Source organism: Castor canadensis, chromosome 4 (assembly GCF_047511655.1).
Source record: "Castor canadensis chromosome 4, mCasCan1.hap1v2, whole genome shotgun sequence".
Taxonomy (NCBI): Eukaryota; Metazoa; Chordata; class Mammalia; order Rodentia; family Castoridae; genus Castor; species Castor canadensis.
This window is the reverse complement of record NC_133389.1, coordinates 77,873,021-77,898,979: the sequence shown is the minus strand read 5'-3', so window position 1 is coordinate 77,898,979 and position 25,959 is coordinate 77,873,021.

Sequence of the window (25,959 nt, the reverse complement as noted above, 5' to 3'; positions counted from 1 at the left end):
AAGATCATTTATCATAGATGTATGAATGTGGATAGTACACTATAAGAAATTCTGCTTATAATTATGACCTGGTAATTTCTAAATGAACAAAACTAAGATATTATATCAGATTTTAATACATAAATCCTTGAGAATAAATAAAAATAATTTTATTTGTATATTTACTCACACATATAAGTAGATGTTTGAATTATTCAATGTGTGACTGAATAGCCAAACAAATTTTGAATGTTTATTTGTTACTTATGCCTTGAAATACGTTGCTCTACACATAGCCATGCCTGAGGAATTTCAGCAAATTCATTTCAATCTTGTTTCACTATTACCTGAAAGGCACCATGAAGAAAGTGCTGAATTTAAATCCATTACTCCCCAATTTTCTTTAAATTTCGAGAGGCCAGTTTTCTTTCCCTATTGTGGACATAGCTGTGTACCAGAATCAAGCTGATGGAAATGATAGACAATTAAAGAGCATGAATGGAGGAATAGAAAAATAGATATAAAGAGTTAAATTTTAATAATATTTTAGCAACCACAGGTTGGTTGGAGACAGATTAGAATCCAAATGAGTCCCACCCTCAGACTAAGGTAGCACTCACCAGCCAATGAGCAAATTGGTAGTGGTAGTCAAAATTGGGTGAGTCAAACCTCAGGCAGTTCTATGATGACCAAATTTAAGTTCTCTTGAATATCAGCTGGTATCTAAAGTGGTAAGTATAGATCAATTTTCTTGACTTGCTTGTTGTTCTATATAAAAAGAATTCTAGGGAATGCTTTTGTTTTGCCTATTATGACATAAGAAAGCCACATTTTAAAATAATCTATAAAGTTACAAGAATAAATTAGAATGCAGCAAAATATAAGAAAAAGTCAATTTGTCCTTTTAGAATAGCCTTATTGTAAGTACATGTAAATAAGTATGAATGAAGACCTGAATAGAATTTTATATATGTGTGTGTGTGTGTGTGTGTGTGTGTGTGTGTGTGTGTGTGTAATATAATTATAAATGATCCTGAATAATGGGATTCAAAATAAAATTTAGAAAAGATAACAGAAGAATATGAAATATGAGAAAGTAGAGCACAGTATACAGTTAAGGAGGGCTGTATTTATATGTTTATTTAAATGCAACTTCAAAAGAAATTAGCCTGCTATTGTTTCTGCTTCCAATATTGTTTCTATTTGTTTCTATTGTTATTCTTTCTGTTTTTATCCATCACCTCTTGTGTGCCTACAATATCAGTACAGAAATCAACTTTACCCTTAGGTAGATATTTTAAACTGTCTAGGTACTTTTTATTACCTATTATACCACCTGCAATCCATTCTGTACAGTTTATCTTCCATGCCTGCAATCTTCTTTGCCAGTTGGCTTCTTTCTTGGTTTTGCAATGGAACATAAAGGCTAACATTGGAGGGCAAAATGAAAGAGTTTGATGGCCTGTTAGGACAATACTTGCTGACCTTAGGTACTTCCCCTAACTTTGAACCCTGACTGCTTTTTACTGGACTCTAATAATACATTCTTTGCATCAGAACCTAGCTGGTAACATTTCGTGCGTGCTTTCCTCTAGATGTCTCACATTAATTCTTTGATTATTTAATCCTGGGGTGTCTCAACGTCAGCTCCATTAGGCTATTATGCCAGTTTATTTTGTGAGGGTGTTTTCTGTGTATTGTACATTGTTAAACTACATGTCTGCTCTCTCATTGATTGTCCAAAGCACCTCTGTTCTCAGCCATGATAGCCTTAAAATGTATTTAGTCAATCAATGACAAATGTCCTTTAGAGAAAACATCACATATTCCATCAAGTGGCCCCTTTATTAAAGATTTTTATATCAACTGAAAACAAAAGTGGGTAGGTCACAGAGATGAAGAGAAAGACATCTTCCTGAGACATATGGAAAATTTCCTATTGAAAAGCCTCATGTAAAGAGGAGGTCAGGGCAGGAGAAATCCATCAAAGGCATTTCTTATTTCAGCTGAAGAAAACAGGATCAAATTGGAGCTCCATGGCAACTTCCCTAGGGATTTCAGCATTTCAGTCACTGAAGACACAATGTGAAACAGAAGAAGAATATGTAGCTTCTAATGGTGGCAAGACCTTCAAACAGACCATGACATCTGCCATATGCCTTTCAAAGATTTGGGAGGTGAGATAGGTTGGAGAAGACAATCAGAGGCAGAGAAAATATAAATGTTATATAACATATATATCATATTTATATGTATCATACTTATTTACATACATTATACTAAGCATTTGTCAAAATTCAGGTTACAAAAAGGCAAATTTGTTCCCTGATAAGCAGGGAAATAATAAATGAAGATCCATAAATATTCTAGATTTGGAACTGTTAGGAAAATCTCTAAAATAATTTTAAGAAAAATGATAAAGTGTATAGTAGAAAATATGGCTAATACACATGAGGAAATGGGGCATTTCAAAAGGGTCATGAAAATGTCATAAGAAGCCAAGTGGAAATGCTAGAAATAAAAATACAATATGAAATATAAGTGATTTGTTTTAACCGAGCAGAATGAACACAGCAGAGGGAGAAATCAGTGACCAAGAAGACAGATAAAAATATAATATCCAAGTTAAAATGAAAAAAAAGAGAGAGAAGGAAGAATGGAAAAAGTGAGCTGGACACTAGTGACTCACTCCTGTAATCCTAGATACTTGGGAGGTTGAGGTTGGGAGGATCACAGTTTGAGATCAGCCTGAGTAAATAGTTCACAAGACCCTATCTCCAAAATAACCAGAGCAAAATAGACTAGAGGTATGGCTCAACATGAAGAACACTTTCTTGGTTAGCATGAAACCCCAAATGCAAAAGTAAAGTTTGAAGAGTAAATGCTGAAGCTCTTCCCAAAAGTGATGAAAAGAAATTGACACTCGAGGGTCCAAAATGGTGAATGGGACACAGATGCAGACTGTGTGAGCTCTGTGAATCAGGATCCTTGTTCAGATGCTGGAGACACACTTGGCAGAGGTAAAGCACAAAGGAAAGCTAAAATGTTGGCAGCCTGAACCCCTAGCCCGTGGAAAGCTCCTCCATGCCACAATACACTGAAAGAACAGGCGAGCTACCACTCTGCCACCCACCAGCTCCAAATGTGCTTGGGAGACCTTCAGCAGACCAAACAGAATACTTTCCTGCTGGAGCCACACTTGGCAAAAAAAACAAAGAAAAAGAAACAAAACTCTGAAACCCTGAATCCCCAGTCCAGAAAAAAGGAGGTCTCCAGCACTGCCAGACGCCAGCTCTAAACCTGCTTAAGAGATGCAGACAAACAGGACTGGATACTAAAGGAGTAACACCAGAACTACTAAGACTGAAATTCTACTATTTCTGAACTGGGAATTGTTTTTTCTTTTCATTAAGTGTGTGTTTGTCTTGTTCACTGTTTGATTGTTCACCATCTCTCCCTGTTGATTTCTTTGTTTCTCCATTCTTTTTCTTTCTTTTTCATTTTCTTTTTTTTCTTTCTTTCTTGGTTTTGTTAGTTTTACTACTGTAAGCTAGCTAAAATTAAATTACACATAGACCAGGGACAGAAAGAGTACCAAGTGGAATGATGGGAGGCTGAAAAAGGGATGGAAACCATCTCCCCCCCAATATAAATTAGTACAGGATTCACAGGGAAATGAAGAAAATGGAAACTCAGATCCAGACTCCAACAAAACAAAGATAAACTACACCAAGTAGCCCAATGAAGCCCACAACAACACCCTGAAAGAAGACATCTTGCAAGTTACCAATGAGAACTTCATAGAGGTGTTATTAGACATAGCCAAACAAAACATACAGGAGGCACTCAAGAAATTCCAAGACAACAAAAATAAAGAATGTGAGAAAACACAAGAACAAATAAATGAACTCATAGGAGCCCTAAATAAACACCAAAGTGAAACAGAAATCACCATACATAGAGAGATAAATGAATTAAGGGCAAAAATTGACAACATTAAAGAGGAAGTAACCCATGATATGAAAAACCTCAGAAAAAGGAATGAAACAGAAACACAAAACAAAATGGAAGGCCACTCCAGCAGACTAGAACAAGCAGAGGACAGAATCTCAACTTGAAGATGAAATGGAAATTAAAGGAAAAATCAAAGGACTATTAGTCAGACAAATCAAGACTTGTGAAAGGAATATGCAAGAACTCACCAACTCTATCAAAAGACCAAACCTGAGAATCATGGGATTGAAGAAGAAGAAGAGGTACAAACAAAAGAAATGGTTAATATATTCAACAAAATAATAACAGGAAATTTCCCAAATTTAGAGAAAACTATGCCCATTCAGGTATAGGAAGCTTCCAGGACACCAAACAGACATGACCAAAATAGAACTATCCCACAACATATTATCATTAAAACAACAAGTACAGAGACTAGAGAAAGAATATTGAAGGCTGTAAGAGAGAAAAAACAAATAACATAACTTTAAAAACACAGCAGACTTCTCAACAGAAATGTTAAAAGCAAGAAGAGCACGGAGTGAGATCTTCCAAGCACTGAATGAAAATAACTTCAACCCTAGGATACTTTACCCAGCAAAACTATCATTCAAAATAGACAGAACAATAAAAGTCTTCCATGATAAGTAGAAATTAAAACAATATATGACCACCAAGCCAACACTACAAAAAGATTCTCCAATGAATTCTGCACACAGAAAGTGAGAGCAAAAAAACCATGAAAGGGCAGGCAGTATCAAACCACAGGAGAAGAAAAGGCAAGAAAGTAGGGAGTAACATTGATTCAGCTACACACAATCAAACCCTTAAACAACAAAGACAACAACATGACAAGGGTCACCACATACCTATCAATATTAACACTAAACATTAATAGACTTAATTCCCCCATCAAAAGACACCAATTGGCAAACTGCATTAAAAAGGAAGATCCAACAGTCTTTTGACTACAGGAGACCCACCTCATTGACAGAAATAAGCACTGGCTGAGGGTGAAAGGCTGGAAGATCTACCAAGCCAATGGCCCCCATAAACAGCCAGAGGTAGCAACACTTATCTCAGATAAAGTAGACTTCAAACTTACATTGATCAAATGAAATAAAGACATACTATACTAATAAAAGGGGAGACACACCAAAAGGAAATAACAATTATCAACCTATATGCACCCAACATCAATGCACCCAATTTCATCAAACATATTCTGAAGGACCTAAAAACACATATAAACTCCAGCACAGTGAGAGTGGGAGACCCTAATACCCCTCTATCACCAATAGATAGGTCATCCAAACAAAAAATAAATAAATAAATTCTAGAACTAAATCACACCATAGACCAAATGGACATACCTGATGTCTACAGAATATTTCACTGAACTGCTGCACAATATACATTCTTCTCAGAAGCTCATGGAACATTCTCCAAAACTGATCACATCTTAGGGCACAAAGCAAGCCTCACAAATATAAGAAAATAAAATCACCCCATGCATTTTATCTGATCATAATGCATTAAAACTAGAAATCAACAACTAAAACATTCAAACAATTGCAAGATGAACAACACATTGCTCAATGATCAAAGAGTAATTGATGAAATAAAAGAGGAAATTAAAAGGTTCCTGGAAGTTAATGAAAATGAAAACAGGACTTACCAGAACCTATGGGACACAGCAAAGGCACTAAAAGGAAAGTTTATAGCCATGAGTCCATATATTAAAAGGTCAGAAAGATCTCAAATCAATGACCTAACACTACATCTCAAACTCCTAAAAAGCAAGAACAAACAAATCCCAAAATAAGCAGAAGGAGAGAAATAATAAATGTAAGGGCTGAAATCAATGAAACAGAAGCAAGAAAACCACACAAAGAATCAATGAAACAAAAAGCTGGTTCTTTGAAAATATAAATAAGATTGACAGATGCCTGGCAAACCTGGCTAAAATAAGGAGAGAAAAAACTGAAATCAGTAAAATCAGAACTGCAATAACAAACACCATGGAAATCCAGGAAATCATCAAAGACTACCTATATTCTAATAAATTTGAAAATCTTGAAGAAGTGGACAGATTTCTAGATTCTTACTACCATCCAAAACTGAACCAAGAGGATATTAATCACCTGAATAGATCTATAACACAAAATGAAATTGAAGCAGCAATTAAAAGTCTCCCAAAAAAAGAAAAGTCCAAGACCTAATGAATTCTCTGCTGAATTCTATCAGGTGTTTAAAGAAAAACTAATACCAACCCTCCTTAAACTTTTCCATGAAATGGAAAGGGAAGGAACACTGCCTAACTCATTTTTTGAAGCCAATATTACTCTCATCCCCAAACCAAACAAAGATAACTCCAAAAAGGAGAACTATAGACCAATTTCCTTAATGAATATTGATGCAAAAATCCTCAATAAAATAAGGGCAAACAGAATCCAACAGCACATCAAAAATATCATTCACCACGACCAAGTCGACTTCATCTCAGGGATGCAGGGGTGGTTCAACATACAAAAATCTATAAATGTAATTAATAGATTGCTCATTAATAGAAGCAAAGACAAAAACCACTTGATTATCTCAATAGATGCAGAAAAAGCCTTTGACAAAATCCAACACCACTTCATGATAAAAGCTGTAAGAAAACTAGGAATAGAAGGAATGTACCTCAACATTGTAAAGGCTATATATGACAAACCTACAGCCAACATCATACTTAACAGTGAAAAACTGAAACCATTTCCCCTAAAATCAGGAAATAGACAAGGTGCTCACTATCCCCACTCCTATTCAACATAGTAATGGAATTCCTAGCAAAAGCAATTAGGCAAGAATAAGAAATAAAGGAATACAAATAAGTAAAGAAACTGTCAAAATATCCCTATTTGCAGATGATATGATCCTATACCTTAAAGAATCAAAAAACTCTACCCCAAAACTCCTAGACACCATAAACAGCTATAGCAAGGTGACAGGATACAAAATGAACTTACAAAAATCATTAGCTTTTCTATACACCAACAACAAACAAACTGAGAAGGAATATATGGAAACAATTCCATTTACAATAGCCTCAAAAAAAATCAAATAACTAAAAGTAAACTTAACAAAGGATGTGAATGACCTCTTCAAGGAGAACTACAAACCCCTGAAGGAAGAGACAGAGGAAGACTACAGAAAATGGAAAGATCTCCCATGTTCATGGATTGGTAGAATAAACATAGTAAAAATGGCTAAAGTGCCAAAAGCAATCTACATGTTTAAGGTAATTCTCATAAAAATCCCAATGACTTTCATCACAGAGATTGAAAAATCTACCCTAAAGTTCATTTGGAAACACAAGAGACTGCGAATAGCCAAGGCAATACTCAGCAAAAAGAGCAATGCTGGAATATCACAATACCTGACTTCAAACTATATTACAAAGCAATAGCAATAAAAAAAAAAAGCATAGTACTGACATGAAAGCAAACATGAAGACCAGTAGAACAGCACAGAAGACCCGGATATGAATCCACACAACTATACCCACCTTATTTTTGACAAAGGTGCCAAAAATATACAATGGAGAAAAGACAACCTTTTCAACAAATGTTGCTGGGAAAAGTGGTTATCCATCTTCAAGAAACTGAAACTATATCCATGTTTATCACCCTGTATTAGTATCAACTCAAAATGGAACAAGGACCTTAATATCAGACCCAAAACTATGAAGTTAATACAGGAAGGAACAGGAAACACTCTGGAAGTAATAGGTATAGGCAAGGACTTCCTCACTAGAACCCAAGCAGCTCAGCAACTAACAGAAAGAATGGATAAATGGGACTTCATAAAATTAAAAAGCTTCTGCACAACAAAAGAAATGGTCTCTAAATGAAAAGACTACCCACAGAGTGGGAGAAAACATTTTCCAGCTATACATCAGATAAAGGACTAATAACCAGAATATACAGGGAATTTAAGAAACTAAACACTCCCAAAATCAATGAACCAATAAAGAAATGGGCAACTGAACTAAATAGAACTTTCTCAAAAGAAAAAATTCAAATAGCCAAAAAACACATGAAAAAATGCTCACCATCTCTAGCCATAAATAAATGCAAATCAAAACCACACTAAGATTCCACCTCACCCCTGTTAGAATAGCTATCATCAAAAACACCAACACCAATAGGTGTTGGCGAGGATGTGGGGAAAAAGGAACCCTTGTACACTGCTGGTGGGAATGCAAGTTAGTGCAACCACTCTGGAAAAGAATTTGGAGACTTCTTAAAAATCTAAACATAGATCTGCCATATGATCCAGCAATCCCACTTCTGGGGATATACCCAAAGGAATGCAACACAGGTTACTCCAGAGGCACCTGCACACTCATGTTTATTGCAGCACTATTCACTATAGCCAAGTTATGGAAACAGCCATGATGCCCCACTACTGACAAATGGGTCAAGAAAATGTGGTATTTATACACAATGAAATTTTACTTGGCCATAAAAAGAATGAAATCTTATCATTTGCAAGTAAATGGATGGAACTGGACATCATTCTGAGTGAGGCTAGCCAGGCTCAGAAGACCAAAAATCGTATGTTCTCCCTCATATCCAGTCTTTAGATCTAGGGCAAATACAGCAATGTGGTTGGACTTGGGTCACATGACAAGAGGAGAGCACATATCGGAGGTATGTGGACCGGTAGAAAACTGAAAACATGAAAGTGTTTGATGTCCCACTCCAGAGGAACTAATACAGAAACGTTAAAGTGACAGAGGTCAACATGAGAAGGGAATCAGGAACCAGTTTCAAGATCTGTTAGAGATGAATCAACTTGGGTTGTAACACATCTGTGTTCAGAAGCAATTCTAGGAATCTCTCTGTATAAGGATCCTTAATTCAACAAGCAAAAACCCTTTGTCTTTGTTATTATGCTTATGTCTTCTCTTCATCAAAACTAGAGATTAAGGCAGAACAGGTTCTGCCTGGAAACTAGGGGGGATGGGAGGGAGAAATGACCCAAACAATGTATGCACACGTGAATAAGTGAATTAAAAAAAAGAAAGAAATCCACCCTCAAAGGAACACATATGAAAGAAAAATATGCCTTATGCAACCACATCTTTTTCTTGCAAATCAAAGGTAAATAGCAGATACTAAATATCATAAGAGGGAAAAAAAAGCCTTTTAGTACCAAAGTATCATTTAAAAACTGACTTCTTTTGAGGTAAAACAGTAATAACCTCCCATTTAACATTTTTTCCATTGAATTCCAATTCTCTGCAGTAAGTTTCAAGTGAAAGTAATTTGAACCAATTTATTGGAAATAAAACTCATTATGTAGTTCCATTAACTAATTGTTAAATTTTAAATAGTATAATTGTTAAATTATTTTTAAAGTGTTTAATTAAATTTAATTATTAAATTGTTAAATAATTGTTGTTACCATTCACCTATCTGGCTTTGCACATATACCCACATATATATGTGAATGTCTTCTTTGTATAATTTTTTTAAACCAAGAGAATTTAACATCAACATCTACTTAATTCCCCACACCCAAGCATGATCATTCTACAAAATGTGGGTTTAATATGGGATTAAAATTTCAGGAGTAATTTTATTTTGTGGTGCTTTCAGCAAACTCAGAAAAATCCATGTGACATAATTTTTTAAATAACATCATAAAATTAGGAAAATAGTGCAGGGAAAAGTTGCAAGAGTCAGTGAAAATTATTATGATAGTTGCAGTACTAGCAATGATGGAGGAAGCAGCATTTTCCAGGGTTAAACACACAAAGAATGAGCACTTTAGTAGTATTTTCTGCCTGTATGTATGAAGGAACACAAGTTCTCTGTTTGCAATGATTTCCCTCTCCTGGAATCCCCAGTCTCTCAACTAAAAACAATTCATAAAGGTCTTCATGGATATTAATTTGATTCTAAATTGAATGAAATTTCAAGTGTTGCAGAATCTGAATATTTGACTGTCATTCTAAATGTACTAGCAATCTCTGAAATGTCATCAGCAAGCAGTCCTGTGGCATAGAGATTTACCCACTTCACAAAGGTGTGTGATGGCATCCTTGTCAGTATCACCAGTGTGACTCATCATGCTAGCACCCAATTCCCTTCATGGAAGTTGCCTCCATAGAGATACGTGATGCTGTCTGGTACTTTTCCACTCAGTAGTATCATTTCCTTATTTTACTTCCAGGCACACATACCTGAGCACCTTCATAAATTAATCAGTTACCAAGCCATACCTGATTTGAGGGATTCCTTTTCATTTATGTCTCAATTTTCCTAATTTTGTTACAGCTCTTATGCTTTGTGGCAATTGCATATTCAGAAGTATAGCCTTTCTGGCAGAAGCATATTTCTAGGAAAGCTAAAATTACAAAAAATGTATATTTAAAGTTCCTAGATCAAAAAGTAATTCTTAGACATAATTATAAACCAAAAACAACTCAACAGTAAAATTCTAACCATAGAGCAGTTGAAATGAGACAAAATGATAGAAGTGAATAATATCAGTGTTTCTTCTCATAGGTTTTTTGGTATGATGGCTGTAGGCTGAAATGTGTACTAAGTTAGAGTCAGATGATGTGGGTTACACCATCTACTAGATCTTCAAATTCCATCAGACTGCTGTGATCTTTATGTGACAATTGAAGTTCATTTTAGCAAAAAGCAAGTGCTTATTTATTTAATATCTCTTGTATTAATAACATTCTACTGCTTTTACTAATCATCAACATTTTTAAACAAACCATGTGATTGAAATATAACACTCTCAGAAAAGTGCACATGAATTTCAACACATGCATGTGCGTAACTTGCAGCATGAACTCCACACTGAAAGTGCATCTCAGGTTCTTTTGGGTGATTATGCCCCCTGTTTTCTCAATATTAACTCTCCTCACTTTTGATACTGCAGGCGAGGTGGTGATACTGAATGGCAATGGTGAAGCAAATGTCTCACCTATTTCCTAGAAGCAAAAAGAGGGAAAAGAAATGGTCTACCCACTACTGATGAATGGATCAAGAAAATGTGGTATTTATACACAATGGAATTTTACTCAGCCATGAAGAAGAATGAAATCTTGTCATTCACAAGTAAATGGATGGAACTAGAGAACATTTTTGGTCAGGCTCAGAAGGCCAAAAATCATATGTTTTCCCTCATATGCGGACATTAGACCTAAAACAATGCAGTAATATTTTTGGACATGGGTCACACGCTAAGGGGAGAATACATACAGAAGGAATAGGGAAAGGTAGGAAACCCAAAACTTGAAAGTGTTTAATGTCCCCACTGCAGAGGAGCTAATATAGTAACCTTAAAATGGCAGAGGTCACTGTGGGAGGGTAACTCAGAAATAGTGAAGAAGTCTGGTAGAGATGAATCAATTCGGGTCGTAATACACATATACATGAAAGCAAAGCTAGGAATCTCTCTGTATAGCTATCCTTAACTCAAACTAACAAAAACACTAAAATCTTTCTTATTATTGCTTATATCTTCTTTTCAACAAAATTGGAGAAGAGGTAGAACAGGTTCTACCTGTAAATGAGGGGGGTTGGGGAGACAGAGGAGGCGGGGAGCAGGGGGATATATGGCCCAAACAATATATGCACATGTGAATAAATGAATTTAAAAAAAAGAAATGGTCTAAGTCACAAGATAACTCTCCAGGGCCTGCCCCCAGAGACTTAAGGGCCTCCCTCCAGGCCCCACCCCCCAAAATGTACTACCAACTGCTGGTAGTACTATTGTGGGGACCAACCTTTTAATAGACAGGCTTTTGGAAAACATTGAACAACCAAACTGTAGAATATACCTAAGGATAGACTGCTGGATTATATGTAATGCATATGCTAAAAATATAATTCTATGAATTCCTCTCCTACACATTTATCCAATGAATTAAAAATAGATATTCAAACAAATACAGGCACACACAGGTTAAAAACAGCACTATTTATAATGGCCAAAAGGTTCAAATACCCTTCAATTGATAAATGATAAAACAGATTATGGCAAGCCATGACACTGGAATATGATTCAGTCATAAAAAGGAATGAAATATTGATCCTTGCTACAATGTCAATGAACTGCAAGATCATACTAAGAACAGAATACAGACACAAATGTGTACATCCCACACAAATTTTAAGGCTAATTTGTGACTTTCCATTTGAAAAAATCTGAAATTTTTATTAGCATGGCATGGAGTCAATAAACTGAATTCTGCAGAATTGAAATCTTTCTAATTTTGAGTCTCTCAAAATATGAGCACACTATTTAACTCTTTAATATTCTTCATTTAGGCTTTATATTTTGTTGTGTAGAGATTTAGAAAACCTATCTTTAGATTTATTTTCAGTAATAAGAGTTTTGATTGTAATTGATAGATGATTTTCTATTTTCTACTCAGTTATACATAAAAAGAGAAAAGTTTATATTAGCCTTTTCTCAATGACCTTCCTACATCGAATTATCAATACAAAGACATGATCTGGCTTTCCTGAAGAGAGTGATCCTGCAACCTGGTGAGCATTCATCTCAGCCTTTCTCTAACAAGTATGGCAAGCGCCAATCTCACAAATAACACAGTACAAAAAGGCAAGAGTTCCCTGTGTGCCCAGAAAGGTGGTGCTGTGACAGGAAGCAGAGTGGCAGTGGTAAGCAGACAAATCTAGATTTTCTGAGCTCAAGCTGCAAAGACTGTGTTAACCCCCTGCCAATCTAAGAGAATATTGGCTATTATGGGAGCAAGCATCTTGAACTGTGAGGAAAAAGGAAGAGGAAAAGAACATAGCTCAGGGCTAATCTTCCTCTTTTTTTAATGAATATAATAAAATGTTGAAGGTATACTAAAAAAAAAATCTATTTTTTTTTTAGACTGGTCTCTAACTTGTGATTCTCTTGCCTCCTTGTCCCAAGGATTGGGATTATTGGCCTGTGCCATCACAACCTGCTCTGATTTGTTTTTAATTATCATATTTTTTACAGGTATCATTAACAACTTATTTCTGGATATAATGAATTGAAATTGTGATTAACACTGATGGAAAAAGTCGACACCAACATCAGTACACTAAAAATAAAAATAATAAGAAAAGTAGAACTGATAGTGAGTAATAAGTCATTTTATCACGCCATCTGCAAATATGTGAATTCACTAAGGACGCATAAGAAACAGAACTACTGGACAGTAGTGTGAACCAAGATAAAAACTCATGGAATGACAAAAGATATTGTGAATACAGTAAAACTACTAACTGCACCATGCATTCAGGACTTGAGGATTTCATTGCATTTCCTTTTTTTTTTTTCATTTTTCTTTTATTATTCATATGTGCATACAAGGCTTGGTTCATTTCTCCCCCCTGCCCCCACCCCCTCCCTTACCACCCACTCCGCCCCCTCCCTCTCCACCCCCCTCAATACCCAGCAGAAACTATTTTGCCCTTATTTCTAATTTTGTTGTAGAGAGAGTATAAGCAATAATAGGAAGGAACAAGGGTTTTTGCTGGTTGAGATAAGGATAGCTATACAGGGCATTGACTCACATTGATTTCCTGTGCATGGGTGTTACCTTCTAGGCTAATTCTTTTTGATCTAACCTTTTCTCTTTTCCCCTTTTCCTATAGGCCTCAGTTGCTTTAAGGTATCTGCTTTAGTTTCTCTGCGTTAAGGGCAACAAATGCTAGCTAGTTTTTTAGGTGTCTTACCTATCCTCACCCCTCCCTTGTGTGCTCTAGCTTTTATCATGTGCTCATAGTCCAATCCCCTTGTTGTGTTTGCCCTTGATCTAATGTCCACATATGAGGGAGAACATACGATTTTTGGTTTTTTGAGCCAGGCTAACCTCACTCAGAATGATGTTCTCCAATTCCATCCATTTACCAGCGAATGATAACATTTTGTTCTTCTTCATGGCTGCATAAAATTCCATTGTGTATAGATACCACATTTTCTTAATCCATTCGTCAGTGCTGGGGCATCTTGGCTGTTTCCATAACTTGGCTATTGTGAATAGTGCCGCAATAAACATGGATGTGCAGGTGCCTCTGGAGTAACAGTCTTTTGGGTATATCCCCAAGAGTGGTATTGCTGGATCAAATGGTAGATCGATGTCCAGCTTTTTAAGTAGCCTCCAAATTTTTTTCCAGAGTGGTTGTACTAGTCTACATTCCCACCAACAGTGTAAGAGGGTTCCTTTTTCCCCCGCATCCTCGCCAACACCTGTTGTTGGTGGTGTTGCTGATGATGGCTATTCTAACAGGGGTGAGGTGGAATCTTAGCATGGTTTTAATTTGCATTTCCTTTATTTGTAGAGATGGTGAGCATTTTTTCATGTGTTTTCTGGCCATTTGAATTTCTTCTTTTGAGAAAGTTCTGTTTAGTTCACGTGCCCATTTCTTTATTGGTTCATTAGTTTTGGGAGAATTTCGTTTTTTAAGTTCCCTGTATATTCTGGTTATCATTCCTTTGTCTGATGTATAGTTGGCAAATATTTTCTCCCACTCTGTGGGTGTTCTCTTCAGTTTAGAGACCATTTCTTTTGATGAACAGAAGCTTTCTAGTTTTATGAGGTCCCATTTATCTATGCTATCTCTTAGTTGCTGTGCTGCTGGGGTTTCATTGAGAAAGTTCTCACCTATACCTATTAACTCCAGAGTATTTCCTACTCTTTCTTGTATCAACTTTAGAGTTTGTTGTCTGATATTAAGATCCTTGATCCATTTTGAGTTAATCTTGGTATAGGGTGATATACATGGATCTAGTTTCAGTTTTTTGCAGACTGCTAACCAGTTTTCCCAGCAGTTTTTGTTGAAGAGGCTGCTATTTCTCCATTGTATATTTTTAGCTCCTTTGTCAAAGATAAGTTGCTTATAGTTGTGTGGCTTCATATCTGGGTCCTCTATTCTGTTCCACTGGTCTTCATGTCTGTTTTTGTGCCAGTACCATGCTGTTTTTATTGTTATTGCTTTGTAATATAGTTTGAAGTCAGGTATTGTGATACCTACAGCATTGTTCTTTTGACTGAGTATTGCCTTGGCTATTCGTGGCCTCTTGTGTTTCCATATAAATTTAACAGTAGATTTTTCAATTTCTTTAATGAATGTCATTGGAATTTTGATGGGAATTGCATTAAACATGTAGATTACTTTGGGGAGTATCGACATTTTTACTATGTTGATTCTACCAGTCCATGAGCATGGGAGATCTCTCCACTTTCTATAATCTTCCTCAATCTCTTTCTTCAGAAGTGTATAGTTTTCCTTGTAGAGGTCATTCACATCTTTTGTTAGGTTTACACCTAGGTATTTGATTTTTTTTGAGGCTATTGTAAATGGAATTGTTTTCATACATTCTTTTTCAGTTTGCTCATTGTTAGTGTATAGAAATGCTAATGATTTTTCTATGTTGATTTTATATCCTGCTATCTTGCTATAGCTATTGATGATGTCTAGAAGCTTCTGAGTAGAGTTTTTTGGGTCTTTAAGGTATAGGATCATGTCGTCTGCAAACAGGGATATTTTGACAGCTTCTTTACCTGTTTGTATTCCTTTTATTCCTTCTTCTTGCCTAATTGCTCTGGCTAGGAATTCCAGTACTATGTTGAATAGGAGTGGAGATAGTGGACATCCTTTTCTGGTTCCTGATTTTAGAGGGAATGGTTTCAGTTTTTCTCCATTAAGTATAATGCTGGCTGTAGGTTTGTCATATATAGCTTTTATAATGTTGAGGAACTTTCCTTCTATTCCTAGTTTCCTTAGAGCTTTTATCATGAAATGATGTTGGATCTTATCAAAGGCTTTTTCTGCATCTATTGAGATGATCAAGTGGCTTTTGTCTTTGCTTCTGTTAATGTGGTTTATTACGTTTATTGATTTTTGTATGTTGAACCACCCCTGCATCCCTGGGATGAAGCCTACTTGGTCGTGGTGAATAATCTTTTTGATGTGTTGCTGAATTCGGTTTGCCATTATTTTGTTGAGGATTTTTTCATCAATGTTCATTAAGGAGATTGGCCTATAGTTCTCCTTTTTGGAGGTGTCTTTGCCTGGTTTTGGGATAAGTGTAATACTGGCTTCATAAAATGTGTTTGGCAGTTTTCCTTCCCTTTCTATTTCGTGGAACAGTTTAAGGAGGGTTGGTATCAGTTTTGCTTTAAAGGTCTGATAGAATTCAGCAGAAAATCCATCAGGTTCTGGACTTTTCTTTTTGGGGAGACTCTTGATTGCTGCTTCAATTTCATTTTGTGTTATAGGTCTTATTCAGGTGATTAATTTCCTCTTGGTTCAGTTTTGGATGATCATATGTATCTAGAAATCTGTCCATTTCTTTTAGATTTTCAAATTTATTTGAATATAGGTTCTCAAAGTAGTCTCTGATGATTTCCTGGACTTCCATGGTGTTTGTTGTTATCTCCCCTTTTGCATTCCTAATTCTACTAATTTGGGTTTTTTCACTCCTCATTTTAGTCAGGTTTGCCAGGGGTCTATCGATCTTGTTTATTTTTTCAAAGAACCAACTTTTTGTTTCATTAATTCTTTGTATGGTTTTTTTGGTTTCTATTTCGTTGATTTCAGCTCTTATTTTTATTATTTCTCTCCTTCTATTTGTTTTGGGATTTGCTTGTTCTTGTTTTTCTAGGAGTTTGAGATGCATCATTAGGTCATTGATTTGGGATCTTTCAGTCTTTTTAATATATGCACTCATGGCTATAAACTTTCCTCTCAGGACTGCCTTAGCTGTGTCCCATAGGTTCCGGTAGGTTGTGTTTTCATTTTCATTGACTTCCAGGAACTTTTTAATTTCCTCTTTTATTGCATCGATGATCCACTCTTCATTAAGTAATGAGTTATTTAGTTTCCAGCTGTTTGCATGTTTTTTGTCTTTACTTTTGTTGTTGAGTTCTACTTTTACTACATTGTGGTCAGATAGTATGCACGGTATTATTTCTATTTTCTTATATTTGCTGAGGCTTGCTTTGTGCCCTAGGATATGATCTATTTTGGAGAAGGTTCCATGGGCTGCTGAGAAGAATGTATATTGTGTAGAGGTTGGATGAAATGTTCTGTAGACATCTACTAGGTCCACTTGATCTATTGCATATTTTAGATCTTGGATTTCTTTATTGAGTTTTTGTTTGGATGACCTATCTATTGATGATAATGGAGTGTTAAAGTCTCCCACAACCACTGTGTTGGCGTTTATATATGCTTTTAGGTCTTTCAGGGTATGTTTGATGAAATTGGGTACGTTGACATTGGGTGCGTACAGATTGATGATTATTATTTCCTTTTGGTCTATTTCCCCTTTTATTAGTATGGAATGTCCTTCTTTGTCTCGTTTGATCAATGTAGGTTTGAAGTCTACTTTGTCAGAGATAAGTATTGCTACTCCTGCTTGTTTTCGGGGGCCATTGGCTTGGTAAATCTTCTTCCAGCCTTTCATCCTAAGCATATGCTTATTTCTGTCGGTGAGATGAGTCTCCTGTAAGCAACAAATTGTTGGATCTTCTTTTTTAATCCATTTTGTCAAACGGTGTCTTTTGATGGGTGAATTAAGTCCGTTAACATTAAGCGTTAGTACTGATAGGTATGTGGTGATTCCTGCCATTTAGTTGTCTTAGTTGTTTGAAGGTTTGATTGTGTGTACCTAACTTGATGACTTGATGTTACTCTCTACTGTCTTGCTTTTTCTTATCCTGTGGTTTGGTGCTGCCTGCCTTTTCATGGTTAAGTTGGGTGTCACTTTCTGTGTGCAGGATCCCTTGCAGAATCTTTTGTAATGGTGGCTTTGTGGTCACATATTGTTTTAGTTTCTGCTTATCATGGAAGACTTTTATTGCTCCATCTATTTTGAATGATAGCTTTGCTGGGTAGAGTATCCCGGGGTTGAAGTTATTTTCATTCGGTGCTCGGAAGATCTCACCCCACGCTCTTCTTGCTTTTAATGTTTCTGTTGAGAAGTCTACTGTGATTTTGATGGGTTTACCTTTGTATGTTACTTGTTTTTTCTCTCTTACAGCCTTTAATATTCTTTCCTTAGTTTCTGAACTTGTTGTTTTAATGACGATATGTCGTGGAGTAGTTCTATTTTGGTCTGGTCTGTTTGGTGTCCTGGAGGCCTCTTGAATCTGTATGGGAATATCTTTCTCTAGATTTGGGAAATTTTCCATGATTATTTTGTTGAATATATTACGCATTCCCTTCGCTTGCACCTCTTCTCCTTCTTCGATGCCCATGGTTCTCAAGTTTGGTCTTTTGATGGAGTCAGTGAGTTCTTGCATTTTCTTTTCACAGGTCTTGAGTTGTTTAATTAATAGTTCTTCGGTTTTTCCTTTAATTACCATTTCATCTTCAAGTTCTGAGATTCTGTCTTCTGTTTGTTCTATTCTGCTGGATTGGCCTTCCATTTTGTTTTGCAGTTCTGTTTTGTTCTTTTTTCTGAGGTTTTCCATATCCTGGTGGTTTTCTTCTTTATTGTTGTCTATTTTTGTCCTGAGTTCATTTATCCATTTATTCATTGTGTTTTCTCTTTCACTTTGGTGTTTATACAGTGCTTCTATGGTTTCCTTTATTTCTTCTTTTGCTTTTTCAAATTCTCTATTTTTATTGTCTTGGAATTTCTTGAGTGTCTCCTGTACATTTTGGTTGACCCTATCCAGTATCATCTCTATAAAATTCTCATTGAGTACTTGTAGTATGTCTTCTTTTAAGTTATTCTTGTGGGCTTCATTGGGTCCTTTGGCATAGTTTATCTTCATTTTGTTGGAGTCTGGATCTGAGTTTCTGTTCTCTTCATTCCCCTCTGGTTCCTGTACTAATTTTTTGCTGTGGGGAAACTGGTTTCCCTGTTTTTTCTGTCTTCCCGTCATTGTCCTTGGTGTTGTTACTGTCCCTGCACTGTGTGTAATTAAGTATTTTCTAGCTTGTAATAATAACAATGGTAATATTTAGAATGGAAGAGTGAGCTGAAGAACAAGGTATCAGACAAGAGCATTTCAAAGGTATAAACAGGGAGTGTTAGTGTACTAATCAACAGTAAGCTGAACAGACATTAGAGAGACCGAGAGAGGATTGAAAATCAATGATAAAAAAAATAAAAAATAAGTAAAAGAAAGTAATATCTATATATAAAAATGAATTAAAATAAAATGGAAAATAGAAAATTTAAAAAAAAAAAAACCTTCCAAGTTTATATGCAATGCAGTTTCAGTCTTAATAATTTGGGTGTCCGTCTCAATCTCCAGTCCTGGAGTTGGTGCCTCAGATGTTGTTCTGTAGTTGTCTCATCAAAGGGGATGCATAAAGTAGAAAAAATTACACACTCACTCACACACACACACACACACACACACACACACAAAATAGCCCCACCAAGTGTCCCCAGTTCAAATGAATACAGTTTCAGTAAGTTTTTCAGCTTGCAGGTGTAAATCGGTTGTTCTGTCATCAAAGGTAGGGAGAAAAAGAAAAAAAAACGTCTGGAGACAGTTCTGAGAGTGGTATCTGCAACTGTGGCTTGCCTGCCTGCTGCTCTCAGCCTGTAGCTGGCGGCATTATTTATGCAGATCTCTGGGGTGAGCCAGCACTCACCTGGTCGCACAGGCTTTGTTTGCTCAGTGTTCTCCTGTGCGGGAGCCTCTGCTACAGGCTTTCCCCTTTCCAAGCACTGGGAAAGGTGACACTGCCCCCGCGTTGTCAGGCCTGCGTGTTTATTTACAGTTCATGTGGGAGGTGGGTCTTCCCCCCTCTCCTCTGAAGATTTCCTCCCACTGCCACTTTCAGAAGCTTTCCTGCTCCTGCTTACTGGGCGGTGCTGCTGCTCCTGCTGGCCGCCATGTTTGTTTCCAGTTCACGTGGGAAGTGGGTCTTCCCTCCTCTCACAAGCTTCCCTGCTCCTGGTTGCTGGGCGCACGCCCCGCTCCCGCCAGAGGCTCTCCGGCCCGCCTGGCTTGTTTATTTATAGTCCTGGGAAGGATTCCCTTCCCCCAATCTTCAGCGCTCAGGGCGCCCCACCCTCTTTCCAGCGTGTCTTAACTGTTCTTATTGCTTATTACTCAGTTTCTCTTTTTTTCCCGGGTGGAGGTCAGTCTGTCCAGGGGGCTATGATGCTCTGGCCCAGGCTTGTCTGTGGGGGAACCGCGGTACCATGAAGCTCACCTGGTCCGCATCTTCCCAAGCCGTTTGTGCACCGGCCACTGGCGGCCCGGGGGCCCTCCTCGTTTCTCTGTTTAACGTGAAGTGGAGATTCTCTGCACCGACTGGAGATGTGGAGGCATCAAAGTTATGCCTTTTCTCAGTGATTATGCCTGCAAAGTGTGTCTCCAACGTCTCTCCAAGATTTCACTATAGGAGGGTCGCTTTCTGCTTCCTCCCTCTAGCCGCCATCTTGGAATTCTCTTCATTGCATTTCCAAAAGGATATCCAGTTGCCCTAAAGTTTTAAATCTTATGGTATCTGAGAGAACTCTATGTCACTTTAAACAAGTCAAATTCCCTTTATTTATTATTTAATTTTGAAGGAAATTGAAGAACAAAATTAACTAGCATGTTCTAAGAAACAATATTTTTCTCAGAAATTATTTAGGTCCTGAAAAATAAATAGCTTTATAACATAAACTGAGATGAAAGTGTATAATGACCTTTGCTTTGTCACCAGTTTCTTTAAGAGCATCATGATGGACAAACATAGCTTAGAATTTTAGAACAAAAAAGAATTTTTAAGAATTCTTCATGTCTTTGCTCCTCTTGTTTTGCCATTATATATTTTTGACAACTGAGATAATAGAAAGACATTGAACTTATATTTGTTATATCATAACAATTTGGAGACAAGCCATTTAATACAAGGCAGAAGTAATCTGTTGTTTTGCTTATTTTTGTTTTTTAGGAAGTATAATATTGCTGATAGATAGATACTGATATAACCCAAGTGGAAATTTTACAACCACTATAAATTATCTTAAATCTATGGAATCATGGCTCTGTGGTCCTCACAGAAATGAACTTGTGTACTCTCCATGCCTCGTGCAGAACTATCACTGCCTCTGTACTCTATCTGTGCACATAGTTAAGTTGCAAACCCAATTAGCTATTTGTCCTTCTGAATGAATTTGGAACAGCTAGAGGGTCAAGTATGTGTACTAAACCTCCAAAGTGTCCACCATGGATCCTAAAACCCAGAACCCATTGCAGTGTTTGTTGAATTAGATGGAACAGAACAGAAGTCAATTTCTTTCAGTTTACTGTAGAGTCAAATTTTAGATAATGAGAAGGGAAAGGAAATTCTGCTCATGTCATCCCATAAGGTGGTGAAACATTTGAGAATAACTGCAGGTCAAGACAGTTCTCCTTGCTGAGATATATACTTTATAAAATAAAAACAGGAAACTTAGTTATATCCTCAGTGGGATAAAGAGAATGCATATTTTATAAATACCTATCTTATAATTTAGATGTGAATCCTTTTTTGAATGGACTCTTTTGTCAGAAAGCTTTCCACCCATCAGCAATTCTTATTTCCATGAATTAATGACATCTCTTTAGACATAGGTAACTACAATATACATTCCTAGTCCTCTATATTAGGAAAAATGATTTTTGGTGCACTGGGTACAAAACTAAACTTTCTCTAAGTTTCCAAACTGTGTTGATTGTATTAGCAGAAGTCTGCATTTATGTATAGAGAAGTCTACATTGATTCAAATCGTGTCCTCACCATGCACAATCTCTCATTCTCTGTCTTGTGCTGCTTTTTTCTCAGTAGCTTATTTATGATGCAGAAACTCAACCTGTTAAGTCCATAGCCATGTAGGCAACTTCAAATTTGTACAGTAGCCTCCAGAGAAATACTCTGAGGCACACAGATTCATCAAGTCCTTGGATTAAAAATATTGCTTCTAGTCTTATGCATGGTTCATCTCTGACCTATGAGCTTTGGGAAACAAGTAGGTTACTTTGATTGGGTAGATCTAGCCACATGACAATCAGAGCAGAGTGTGGATAAGTAGAGGGTCCTCAAACACATTAGAAGTCTAGTACTAGAGAAATCCATAACAGATGTTGAAAAGTAAATCAACAATTATTCAGCCATACCACTTCCAAGAAGATGACATTAGAAAAGATCTTCAGAATACTATCAAAATTTTATCCTGATAAAATAGCAAACTATGTTCCATCTTCTTCCTTCAGCTCCACTTGAAAGCACCTGTCTTGTTCTGAACATCACCATTATGCAGAGCATGCTTACATTTGGATACATTTGCACATGGCCTCCCACTGAGTAGAATACTTTCCCTTCTGTTTTTAGAACTTATGATTCTCATCAACTTATACGAATCCTTTGACTTCTTAAGGTTGGATTAAGTATCTCTCCACTGTATTATAAATCCATAAAAATACATACAACACTACTGCCTAATATATTGCACCTAAAATAAACTTTTTCTGTTTATACTACTATATGTTATTCGGCTACGAAACTGGACCTTTCATATTATTTTCAGGGTCTATGACAAGTCCTAATAACTATAGGTAGAATGTATACCTTTATCCGCTATTAAGAATAATATTATTTAAAAGGACACTCAAGACAATTAATTCTATATAATCAAATCTAATATATGTGTATTACACTTAATATTTTAATCTCCAGTCTCTCCCATTTTGCTTCACTATCTTAATTCATTTTGTGTCTACAGACTTTGAAAGATTAGAAGGTGCTGGACAGTACATACAAAGCACGCCTATGTTGAAGAACTGTTCTGAGATCTCTAGACCATATCAGTTAATTTGATGCATCCAAAAGAATTTTCAGGGGAGCAACATTGCTCACATTTTTCTGATAAAGAGTCGTAGTAAGGTGAGATGAATGTGAGATGCTCAGTCAGAGAAATTTTGAAATTCTATGAGTATTAGTTGCGAGACTGTGTGTACAAAGTTATTCAATACACTAAGCCTCATTTCTCTCATCAGAAAAATAGAGATAAGAATAATATCTACAACTGTGGATTGTCATGGGTCTTGCAGACTGTTTATGAAGTGCTTACCAGTTTGTGCCACATAGTAAATTCTCAATAACTTTAAACATTATTATGACCAGATGAAGTCATGTTCTCAGAACGAAACTTGTAAGTGGCATAATTAGCATTCATCTTCAATCTTTCTGACTATAAATCTGTTCTCCTGATTAGTTTCTTATTCAAATTCAGAACCTATAAGTGGGAGTCATACTTAAGTTTTTATGAAAAGGCATAATAGGGTATTATGGCACACAATGGATTGGACAACCCTCGGTTAACAACTTATACCTTAATTATCTGCAAATTCCTTTCCCATGCAAGTTCACAACCATCTAGAATTTAAAAAAAAATAAGTAGAATACCTATTTAGATTACCAGTAAGAAAAGTATATGTAATTCTGAGGGTTCACGAATGAGAATGGAAGGGAGAAATAAAAGGGACTTAAGGTGCTAAGTGAATTATTTTCTTCATTGTCTTTATAATTGTATCAATGGCTGGCCCTGGAATACAGTCATCTCCATCCCCTAAGGAAACATCAAAACAGGCTGCTTTTATGGTCTTCTTGGAACACCTAGCTTATAACTCATTTTCACCTGAATATGCACAAAGCCTTTCACTAAGAATTTTTATGCTGTTTACCAAGAATTTGCATCTCTCATGCTTGACCTCCTCCCTCATAGATTTGGTTATGGAGAGTCCAGTGGTACAGAAGCAGTGCAAAGAGATGGCCTTTCTGGGTAGTTTTTCATTTCATGTACTAAAGAGCAACATGTTATAAGATGCATGTGAGCTCTGGAAAGTCCTGAAAATGTAATCAACGTTCTCTTGCCACTGGCCTCCCACAGAGGCAGTACACAGCAGCCTGCCTCAGGGATGCACAAATACAATACAAGGATAGGCTAAAAAATGATTTTATTTATGTAGAGCTATTGTAGTTCATTTCACTTGGTCCTGAAGCTTTATCCGTTTCATATCTTCTGGTAGCTTACAACACAAATTAATTCCCTGTGGATAAAAGCTGATGTTATTTAAAACTGTGCACCTATTAATCAATCACATTAGGATACATAATTAATTATAGAACCCATTTGGGGGTAATAAAATCATCTACTTTTAAATGACCTTTGGGGAATTATGAATATAACCCAAGTTTTTAATGGACTTAAGCATTAGCAGCAATCATTTAAAAGTTTTTATTTTTTCTATGCCAGAGAAGTGAAAGTTTTTTTAATGTTATTAGAAAGTATGACAAATATTTTGCTGAGCTGTCAAAGAAAAGACTAAGACGATTAAATTGAGAAGTTGGAATAAGAATACCTTCATTAAATTTCTAATGTTCTCATGTATGGCTGCTAAATAGTTTACTTTAATGGGATGCTAAGTTTACCTGGTTAAGCAAAAGTCAAATGAGTGTGCCAATCTACCTTTACTCACATGGGTAATTCCTGTGTTCACTGTGACCTCAAACAGTAATGCTAAGGGCTATATATAAACATCCATACGTAGACTATAACTCCACAAATAAATAAGAAATGCATCTGGTTTGAATTTATTTGCTGTTCTTTTAATCCTTAGAAGTTTTTACCAGTTTTGTCATTTTTCAAGAGGAGAAAATGATAAGAGATCTTTTCTCTGTCACTTTCACTGACATTCTCTCAGGGTTTCATTCTGAAGAAGGGAGAAGAGAACGCAGTAAAGAGAAGGGCATTGGCCTAGGTATAAGAATGGCAGCAGAAATTAAACAATGCATCATTTAGTGAAGCCATTAGTCTGACAGAAACAGTGGGAACTTGTGAAATAATTGGAGTAAGTTGAATTTAGCCAATAGATACCATTATCAAACTATAATGGGTTTATAAAAAATTCAAGTCAGAATAATTTCAGCACAAAACATAGATCCAAATTCTAATCCTCCCAAATTAGAGGAGTTAAGGAGTTACAATCATTTCCAGCAGGCAGGTTTTCTTGCTAGATTGAAAGTAACACAGTGTCCATTATTCCATTCTTGTTTGTTCATTCATCATAAATAAAGATTATTGAGCATCTGATTCCAAAACTGGTTGCAGTAACAGTAACAACAGTAGAAAGGAGTGGTTTCTCAATTTCTATAGTTGCTGCTACAGTGAAAGTCTTGCACCAGCAAATAAATGATGTATATCATATTTGCTCAAACCCTTTGGGCCGAATGGTCACATAAATTCATCTTCACATGGATGATGACGGGGGGAAGGGGGAGGATCAGAAATGCTATGCTATCATTTGCCAAGAAGGTAGACAGTCAAAAAGAGATTCAGACTCCTCAGTCAGAATCCTCAGACTCTGAGGATTGCTGGACACTGTTGTGTTGACTTCATAACAATGGACACAGGCCTGTGGACTGAATCTTTTATTCTTGGTGAGCATTGAGATGTCTTCTATAAGTTACCTGACTTACTGACAGCCTAACTATGCGCCTCTTAAATAAATATGTGTCTGTATATTTTCACCAATGTGAACCAGAATTTTAATCACAAACACACAAAAATAATATTTTATGCAATAAAACTTTATAGCAGTTTCCCCTCCATGAATCAGATCCAGTTTTTCTTAGAAGTGGAAAAATAGAAAGAATAAATAAGCAAAAAGTGAAGAGAGCAAGAAAAGTCAAAGAATAACATTTAAAACAAAGAGAAAAGAGGGCATTCCTTTAATATGGTAATAAATAAGTAGTGTTTGGTTTGTGTGAATGTGGTAGTGGTGGGAAGAAATACATTTAAAAATTAAAGAGAATGAATTAGTCATGCTCCTACTCCAATCCCCACCTACAAAGTTCCAGCCATGTGCCTCCAAACACCTTTAAAAAATTCCCAGTTGAATTCTTCTCAGGGAACAAATGTAAAATTTCTGAGTCTTTCCAAACACTGTTGTCTTTGTTTTATATGTGGTAT